The 10,713-nt window shown below is 33.1% G+C and overlaps 1 protein-coding gene across 1 annotated transcript in view; it reads right to left on the bottom strand.

The window, feature by feature from the left end:
* The window catches only part of Ndf (Nucleosome-destabilizing factor), an 84,100-nt gene that overhangs the window by 60,152 nt on the left and 13,235 nt on the right, over positions 1–10,713 (bottom strand). The window lies entirely within an intron of this gene.

Below are 10,713 nucleotides of genomic sequence, written 5' to 3'. Positions count from 1 at the left end.
GTTGGTGCATGTTGAAGTTATCCCGAGAATTGTCATTACTGATATATTCTAAGTGTTATACAATGATGTTATTGAATTTTTGTAAAGAAAAAATAATGTTATAAAAATAAATCTCACGACCAAATAATAAAACAAAATAGTTTAATTTACTTGAACTTTCGGGTCTAAATTGTCTCTCATCATCCACTTTTTCTAAAAAGTTGAGAAAAATAATATCTCTATGCCTCACAATTAATACAAAATCCATTTTTTTAACATATAGATAAATACAATACCTCAATAACAATTTATCTTAATTGGACATGAATCTTATCTTGCCATCAGACATGTGTATTTTACGCCTGTGGACCGCTGGCGACGGGATTTGATAATTGTGTACATATAGTTTAGACATTAACAAAGAGATTGGTACATAATATTCATGTAAATACATTAAATAATTCCTTCTTTTCCGACTTTGAAATGAGGCCGGCGCAGAAGGTAAAAATACTTTTCCCGTCGTTAAGCATCAATCGACCGAACGGGTAGAAATACCTTTCCCGTCTTTAGTGTGTTAGTATACATTTTAAACATGTAAGAGCAACAAGCATCACTAAGTGGATAATACGTCCATTTTATTCACTAATGATGAATATAAAACACCTAGTCAAATTCATATACACGAGGTCTTCTATATTTTTGGTTACGGTATACATAACATCATATAATAAAATGAGGACAATCAAGGATGTATTTGAATCTCCTGACAATTTATTTGAAAATGGATGAATTTCTCGAGCAATTTAGACACTAAAACCTGATATCCAAAGACAAAAATCCTTCATTCAGAAATACAAAACACAATTTAAAAAAACTAACTAACTAACCATCACGCCGCTTCACCGCGGTAGGCAGAAAGAATAGAACACCACACCACTCTGTCTTTGCAAACATTCTTCGCCTCTTCCACGTTCATGCATCTCCTCATACATACCCGCCGATTGTTTCGACTCCTAACCTGACCGCTTTCAACTATTTGGCATACCTGATCGTGCCAAGTATTTCTCGGTTTTCATTAAATGACACACAATGGTTTTTCAAAATATCTAATATGGGTATTTTAACTGGAAAAGGGATATTGCATATTCCCATAAATGGAAGATCTTGCCTATTAAGACAAAACCTTAACATAAACCTATCTGGTCTGATGAAAATTATTTAAGCTTGGCTTTTTTACTAAGATTGAAAAAATGTTGACAAAAATAGTTTTTTTTTTAATGACATGAATAATGTGGCATTCCCTTGGATGACACTAATCGAATTTCGCTGTATACATTTTTTTCTAAAACCAAGGTACAACTTTTTTTTAAACATCAAAGAATTATCGACTGCTTTGTACATACTAAAAAAAACATCCAGAATGAAATCGCACAAGCATCAAGATACACACATTAAAAACTAAAATGACATCATGATTCTTCAAACACACGCTAAAAAATCAGTGTGTTTATTAAAAAATCAAACATCTAGCAATTTCAACAGACAAAATTCTCAGTGGGAAATATGTGATGTTTTTTTTTTTTACAAAGACAAGTTTTTTTTAGCACTGCTTACGAAATTTTAAATTGATCAACTGTTATTGAGTGTTACGATTTAATTTTCTGTGTTTAGTCAACTGCTGCGGGATTGCACTATTACAATTTCTAGGTATTACCCAATTTTTTATCCAAATGACAAAAGTCATAAATTTCATGTTTGAAATGAATTTACAAAATCCATTTAAAATTGTAAAATGATAATAAAATCAATACATCATTGTAATTTTGTTTTGTTGTCCGCTTCCGTGGTGTAATGGTTAGCGTGTTTAGGTACAGTGGTGGAGGTCCCGGGTTCGATTCCCAGAGGGGGGGTGAAAATAAATTTGACTGATTTTACACTCTAATATTTATTTATTTAATATTACTCTCTGACGCGCAGGAGTGCTCACCGTGCCATTATACGAGTAACAATCAAGATAACACTGCGTTAATACGATGCAGTGCCCTATGCATCATTGGGTGCAAATAAGGGTTAGAAGAAGAGTTTTTTTCAATACAAAAAAAATACCCTATTGATCAATGATACTCAGTCAATGAATACTTTATTATTATGAATTTGATAAAACAAAAATATGCTGGTAGGCACCAATCAATCAACACATTATGAACCATGAGCAAACAGCCTACTTTGATATGCCAGGTAATCCCAGTAATAACACTATTTTCATTAAATTTGTGTCAAAATTTCAGCGTAAAAATAGGATATTATGATAACCACATTTTACTATCTGTTAAATGATATTTACCGAATATCCAGATGTTTAAAAAAAATCAGCAATATCTTTCAGACAGAAGAAAACATTCATCGCACTCTAACGCAACTCCGATGACAACTCTGAATAGAAAAAGTGGATGTGAGAGATGACAATACCCCAAAGAGTTAAGTAAATAAATACCTTGGTCGAAAAGATTACTCTTTTTCAATAAAAATGTAACCACTTCCTTCCTACTTATACAAACTCAGCGATCTATATACAACCGCGGTTGGAGAAGAAAAAATGTGACAACAAAGAGACGGAATAAAAATAATGAGTTTATTGATTTGGCGTTTAATTTGTAGAACTCCATTTTAATTTATGTATTAATTCTTAAGTCAAACACAGATTTTTGAGTCTACTTTTATTGTTAAAAAACACATCAAAATTAATATTACAATGATTAAAGAAAACACTTGTTTTTTACCACTTGAGTTTTATTATAGACTACATGTTTCAGAAGTTAAACTTCCATCATTCAGGTCTGTATAATGTTGTTATACAGACCTGAATGATGGAAGTTTAACTTCTGTAACATGTAGTCTATAATAAAACTCAAGTGGTAAAAAACAAGTGTTTTCTTTAATCATTGTAACATGTCTTACCACAAAGTTAATGCCGAAACAATTAATAAAAATTAGTATTGTTTAATTGTTGTAATTGTTTCGCCTAGTTATGCATTTTCAAACGAATGATGTATGTGTTTTTCAACAGTAAAATACAACATAGTAGACTCAAAAAATCTGTGTGTTGATTTAACAATTAATACATAAAATAATCAATGAGTGTTACAAAAATAAATACTATCTGAAAAAAAAACTACATAATCTGCATCTTTTAAAATTTTGCAATAGGTCGTTGGAGATATCGAGTATGCAGAAAGGGGGCAGAGTTTATTCACATCTTGCCTTTGGATGACATAAAGTATCTAAATATAATATAGGAAATTTAGCTGCTATTTACAGTCTGTAGAAAAAATGTATGACCACATTATCTGACAAGCTTATAAGAGATAATTAGCCTTAAAAATGAGACTTTCTTGATGTTGTTAATTCATTGAAAAATAAATTGTAAAAAGCTTCTAAATGTAATTATACATAATGATGGTGTAATACCAGTATTTAATTAAAGAGTAGTGATCTTCCGTGCATGTAAAAACATTTACCAACTGTTTAGCGGGAAATAGAAACTAGAAGCAGGCAGGGCAAACACCCTCGACTGCTGCAAATTGTCCATTCTCCAGTTTCAATACAAAAATACTATTCTGTGTGCCTTCGAAATGTGGCGTTGGAGGCGCATGCTCCGAATTCCATGGACAGCTAGACGCACCAATGAGTCCATTCGCCAGGAACTACGCTTGGATGGCTTGACTCTGGCCAATATCTGTACCCGACGGATTCTCCAGTTCTTTGGACACGTTGCGCGTGGCAACGAGGATATCCTGGAACGACTAGTTGTGATCGGTAGCCTGGAGGGAAAGAGAGGGAGAGGAAGATCCCCACACGATGGACCGATCAAATTAAGGCAGCAGGAGGGACCTCAGTGGTTGGAGAGTACGAGCAGCGCAGTCAAGGGATAGCTAGAGAAGAGTCATTGCTTCTGCAAGGGTCACAACCCTCAGCAATGAGGAATAAGACGGAGAAGAAGAAGTGTGCCTATACTGCTTTTCAGTCAATTACACCTGCATACTAAAAAGATACAGCGTGTACAGAATGAGATTTTTGTGTTATACCTGCAGAATTCCCGCCCGAAGTACGAAACAGTTGACCCCGACTACTCAAGCCACTAGAGCTTAGATTCTTAAACTATTTTAGTAAAGCACCCCCTGATAAAATGTTTCGTCGATTGAGTCGAAATTGCCAGAATGTCCCCTTAAAGAGGAGAGGAATACAAATATACTGCCCACTTCCCAGCCCTCCACTGTGTTCTAGGGCTTCTAGTATACTAGAGAATATATCTCCAGCGCCCACTGCAAGGCAATATCGCGCCCTTTGAGAACCTATGCATTAAAGAATTCCCAAACTTAGTCGTGATTATTATAAATATGTAGGAATTGAGAATTCCATTGAATCTCATAATCTGCTATGAAAAATATTATAATAAACACAAGTATACTTTGTCTAATTAATTGGTACAGCCAAAATTCCAGGCTCTGAATTAATTATTAAGAAAGAAAAAAATATTAATTACAAATATATGGTGATTGTATACATATACAGTGTTTGAAATTGATGCGGGATGCATCGAAACACGTGTCACAATAGATTTTAAGAAATATTAATATTTACCAAGTAAAACTTAAATTAAATTAAAAATGGATAGATATTACCACAAAGTGACTTCTGAATCAATTAATGAAAGAAAAAAAATTAATGTTATTTTTATTGCATGCCCGCCTCAGTAGTTGTAATAGTTAGTGCGTTTGGGCCAAGATGGTCAAGATAACATTACTTTGATATGCAGTGCCCTATGCTCCACTGGATGCGTATAAAGTTTAGAAAAAATTATTGCATACTAATTCTGTCATAAAGCAAGGATAAACTTTATCATCCAAACAGAATATGGTATAATATATAATAATAATAAAACCCTTACCGCACCCCAATGGTGCATAGGGCACTGCTTCATATAAACGCAGTGTTATCTCGATCGTTTACACATGAAGGAAAGGTGATCAGCCCTCCACTTGAGGTACCAGTCCAGTGCAATATTGAATAAATATTAGAGTGAAAAAATCACTTATATTTATTAAACCCCCCTGGGAATCGAACCCGGGACCTCCAGAACGGTAGCCGAGCATGCTGACCATTGCACTACGGAGGCGGACAAAGAAACAGAATAAGTCTTAAAATAGTATCGATGAGAGTATGGGCTGTTAAGTTTACTTAGAAAATATATAACTTTTAGCGAAATCTGTGGTTTTCTTCAAATAGTTTCTTCAAGCTTTTGTAAAATTATATTATTTATTTTTTGTATTTTGTATTAACTAGTTCTACTTAGAAACCTATACCCTTGTACCCTTTACTATGACTAAATTATTTTGTATGCCCACACACAGGCCATGCCTTTGTGGGATTTTTTTTTGTATTCATTTTTTATATTTTATTAATATTTTTTGTATTTGAATTTATGCTATGTAATGCAAAAAAATTTTAAATAAAGAAAAAAAAAATGTTGTACCGACTTCACAATTTAAATTGTAAAAAATATTTTTAATGTTTTGGCAACATCATTGGTTGAAATTACATGGCGATAACATTTTCATCATTTTTGGTTTAATCTATGACATTTTGGAAAAACAAACTCAATATGTTGAAAAAAGACGAGAGGAATAAAGATATTTATATAAGTAAAACTACAGCTTGATATTTATTATTGGTGCTTTTCTCCAACCAGTTTCGACAAGCACTTTGTTATCTTCAGGGATGGATATGTACTAAACTTAAAACTGTGAAATATAAATAATATGCACTAAACATAAAAGTGTGAATTATTCGGCCTACTCACCTAACTATGAATATTTCATAGTTTTAAGTTTAGTACAAATCCATCCCTGAATATAACAAAGTGATTGTTGAAACCGGTTGGAGAAAAGTAAAAAGTTTTAGTTCTATTAATTAAAGAAATTGGGAGATTCATGTATAAAGTTCTAACATAATAGAATGTAAAACCTAGAAAATAATTCCAGTATCATCTCTAGAGTTCTTTGCATGCTTCTCTCAAATATGTGTGATATGTGTAATATGTTATTACTGCACTTTAGTGGCTGCAGGCAACATTAAAGAATGATTGTTCAGAATTATGTGTTCATATTATTGTATGCGTTACACAGAGAATAAAAAGGAAATATTGTGAGAACTCCACAAAATCTGACTAACTCTATATGAAATAAGTTGACATGAATACTTCAGTACTTCTGAATCATAGTCTTAAGTTCAGAAAAAAGTTTTAAACTTTGAAATATAATGTTTAAATTAAATTAACACATTGTAGTCGGGCGCTTCAAACAATAGACTCTAGCCTATAGCGGATGTTTTTCGCGATTAGCGCAAAAATATATCGCTTTCTTAAAATTACAATTTCTAAACCAAATAATATTTTCGATTGAAATTTTCTAAGAAATCACTAATGACATTTGATCATCAAAAATAAATTATCATAATTTTTAATTAAGTATTCCGTATTTCACAATTTTAGAAGCATTGTAAACTCTAAATATAGTCTTCCCTTCCGAGGTATCATTCCCTGTACAATGCTAATATATTAAAATAATAAAATACCAAACAGTAAACAAAACAGTGCGAGCGGTATGAAAAATAGTCCAATACGTGAAATGACTCAAACTAAACTGGAGATTGAGATCGCATAAAAACTCTAAATTTCTGGCGGTGCCTTTACAAGCGACACACTAGCCAATCCGGACAAGGCATCTCGAATAACGTCAACAGACTGTCGCCTAGCACCCAGGTAGCAGATTACCCTTCAACGCGTTTTATTTCACGCTGATACAAACCCGTATATTGCCGTTTCCCGCCGATAACCGACATTCGACAAAAACGGCATTTGCCGTGTCCCGCTGTTGACCGACAGTCCGCGAAAAACGGCAAATGCCATGTCCCGCCGACAACGTGTTAATCAGATAAATTTACGAGACCCGCATAATTTTTTTAATTATTCAAATGAGCTTGCGCTTAAAATTAGCAAGGATTGACTTGTCTTTTTTGCAGTATGTAAAAAATCGACACTTTTTTTAAACATAATTGCGAAAAGTATCTATTTATACATGCGTAAATTATAGTTACATTTTTTGCTTTTATTATAATGTATGTGATTAATGCCCACTTCATAAAATGAATATTTTTCTTAGCATTAACTGTTGTCTACAAAAATAAATGCTATTTTGAGAAATATAAATGTTTATTTTATTAACATCCATTTGATTGACCATAAAAAGACTAATTTAACTTTGAAAAGGAGAAGGAGAATCTATATTTGTTTTGAAAACGGTCGACATTATAATCAAGTAATTATAGGGTATGTAGTTATATTAAACAAAATTATTTAGTATGTTATAAAATGGAGAATTGCTAAGATAGTAATGGAGATCGCTAAGATTTATAAATTATTTTTTTTGACATCTCATCAAAGATGAAGAAGAATATGGAAGTCTGGGCATTTACGGGGCTTACGACCGTCATAGGCTGGTTTAAGTGATAATAATTGTAATTGGAGATAATCCAGATTTTGTGAACAAGTATTTGGACACACTCAAAATGTTGTAAGATTTATAAATATTAATTTGTTTAATTTAATTCACGTTTAACTCAGTAAATACTACTATTTAAAAAGTGGTATTTACCAAATAAAATTTAAATTAAAAATGGGTAGATTTTACCACAATGTGACTGCATGATGAAAACTGTCATCTTAAGCTGACAGTATTTTGAGAATATTTGGTCAAAACCACAATTTATTTATCAGTTTTATAGATTAACTTTATGGGATAACATAAAAACAAAACATTTATTAATGAAAAAAATATGCATCATCATCACATGTTGATGAGAACATCTGTAGTTCTTGAAACAAGTTATGTTTACATTAATATACTTAAAAAAGTGGTCTTATACAAGTGTTAAATTGTTATATTTAAAACCACACGTTTGCTACTCTTTGGGCTCTTTCACTCACAATTTGGGCCCAAGAAACATGAATTCGCATTGTGCGAATTCATGTGCATTCATGCGCATGCGCATTCCCAAAAATGTGAAGAAATAACTTTGTGATGAACAATTCTTGATCATCTGTTTATGTATCATTTTATGCTTGGGGATGTGATCTAAAAGAACAATAACAAACAGGAATTTCATATGGTGAAATTCATTCAGTGAAAAATTCAAAATAATGAACCTAAAATCTGGCGGTGTCAAGAGTCTGTACGCAATGACTGTGGCTAACACATTGAAAATGACGTGATAAACTTGAGGTTACTCAGGGGTCAAGAGCCGACACACAAGAGATACAACCAAGAAGTAACAAACTGATTGAAGCTCGGTTAATAATAGCCTATAAGAATAAACCAACCGCTGCACTTCTCATCCTAGTAAATCCCCGTTCTACTACTGCGGTCCTGGACCACAGATAAATGTACCGCAGACAGACGTGAGTTAGGCGTCACCAGATCGCAGTTTTAAATAGGCCAAGCAAGAATGTTTTGAATATTGAAAGCATTAACTTTGTGGATCATATTGATATATTATTTCGAGAAATAAAAAATACTTTGTGTTTTGATCCACTCACATTTTTAATAACCAACTAGTTTCGGCAACAACCTGTTGCCCTCTTCAGGGTTTTATTAAGTCATAAATTAAACCCTGAAGAGGGCAACAGGTTGTTGCCGAAACTAGTTGGTTAATAAAAATGCGAGTGGATCAAAGTATTTTTATTTCTCAAAATAATACAAGCAAGGATGACTCGATCTCTCTCGTCACTTGCCATTAGCGTGATCAGGTCAAACTGCAGTTACCATTAGTGTCAACCATAAAATTTGTAACATTAAAAGTGCCACGTGATCAATTCTTTTTATTTATAAATATAAACATAGTAATAAGCATTCCATAGCATATCATTTTTTGATATCTCATCAAAGATGAAGAAGAATATGGAAGTCTGGGCATTTACGGGGCTTACGACCGTCATAGGCTGGTTTGAGTGATCACTTTACACACGTGTAACATTCACCAATTCTACCCATTATTGACAACCACACTACTCAAATTCTTGGAAGTTCTATATATATGAACCAATTTAGAAACCTTGTTCATGAATCACTAAAACTTCACTAGAGACATCTATTGGTGAGATGTAAAGAAGCTTTTTATTAAGCAGAAACTCTTATATTAGTATGTGAGATCCGAATCCCGGATTATAATCACACACATGAGAAACACTATAATATAATAAACACTATAATATATTATAATCACTTTACACTTTAAGTGTAAAGTGATCACTTAAACCAGCCTATGACGGTCGTAAGCCCCGTAAATACCCAGACTTCCATATTCTTCTTCATCTTTGATGAGATGTCAAAAAATGATATGAAAATAACTGTAATTGGAGATAATCCAGATTTTGTGAACAAGTATTTGGACACACTCAAAATGTTGTATTCCATAGCATTGTGAATATTGCAGAATAAAATTTGAAATCAAGTAAGCGATTAGTTAATTTAATTTCCATCCTTATTTAAAAGCAGCTTTTGAGGAGCAACAAGTGGAGATTTGTGGACGCACGTAATTAGTGCAATCACCTGTCCCTACACTACGTCATGGATCATGGAGTCTCTGGCAGCGCATCCCAAACTCAACAAATGAGACGATCGGAGCCACAGCAGAGTGGATACAGTCCCTAATGTACACCCAGTGCATGAGATCATTAAGGTTATCTTGACTTGCTGCTTTCAACTGTTTATTATTTTTCTTATATCGTTTGTTCAAAATCTTAAATCTCCTTATGTAATTCACCAATTGCTTTGAATTTTTGATACAATGTTTTGATTGAATACCTACCTGCGTTTTTATATTATTTTATTTCATTTTTTTGTATGGTTTTTGCTGTATAGAAGACATTAAAAAAAATAAAGTTTTTTTACTGCAATGGCAGCGCCATCTGTTGAGCGCAACAGCACCTGATATTGCTCATATTGACACCTGCTGTATCGTATTTTTTTTCGTTTCCATTATTTTTTCATGGATTTCTAATATTTTCATTGTGAATTCATATTAGAAATGTATGCATTCTATTTACTTTCTTCTTCATTTAACCAGACTGAATACAGCAATGCGTGGCCGGGCACAGGTAGTATATTTTTATATCTCTAATTTAATCTTATTTCTAGTTTATTTTTATTTCTATCAAAATCATTTAAGTTTTTTTTCCATAAACTATGTATGCCATATGAAACTTTACACTTTGCCTCCTGCCCACTATATCGCAAGGTTTGGAAAAAAAAATGGATTTGCCTTTTACCCAAAAGGCATGTTTGTTTTATAAGGAATAAATTACCCGTGGGATATATATATATATATATATATATATATATATAATGTTGTACTTTTTATGGAAGCTAATGGTTTTTCGTTGTGTTTGAATTGCTTTTATATTTTTCCTAATTATGTCCGCCCAGGACAAACACTGCTGACAATTCGTCGGCAGTTCTCGTCTGAACTTCGAGATGCGGACCTGACTTGGGAGGATGCAAGGGAGCTGGCGGCCGACAGAAAAGCCTGGAGACCGTTGATGGACTCCATAAGCTCCACATAGGGAGCTGATGTGGTTAAAAAACATAAGAACTCTCAACACATTGTTTGCAGGAAACG

This window comes from Brachycentrus maculatus, unplaced genomic scaffold, assembly GCF_059751285.1.
Source record: "Brachycentrus maculatus isolate JH-2025_06_01 unplaced genomic scaffold, ASM5975128v1 h1tg000017l, whole genome shotgun sequence".
Lineage (NCBI taxonomy): Eukaryota > Metazoa > Arthropoda > Insecta > Trichoptera > Brachycentridae > Brachycentrus > Brachycentrus maculatus.
Note: the sequence above shows the minus strand (reverse complement) of the source record. Positions and strands in the feature narration are given on the sequence as shown.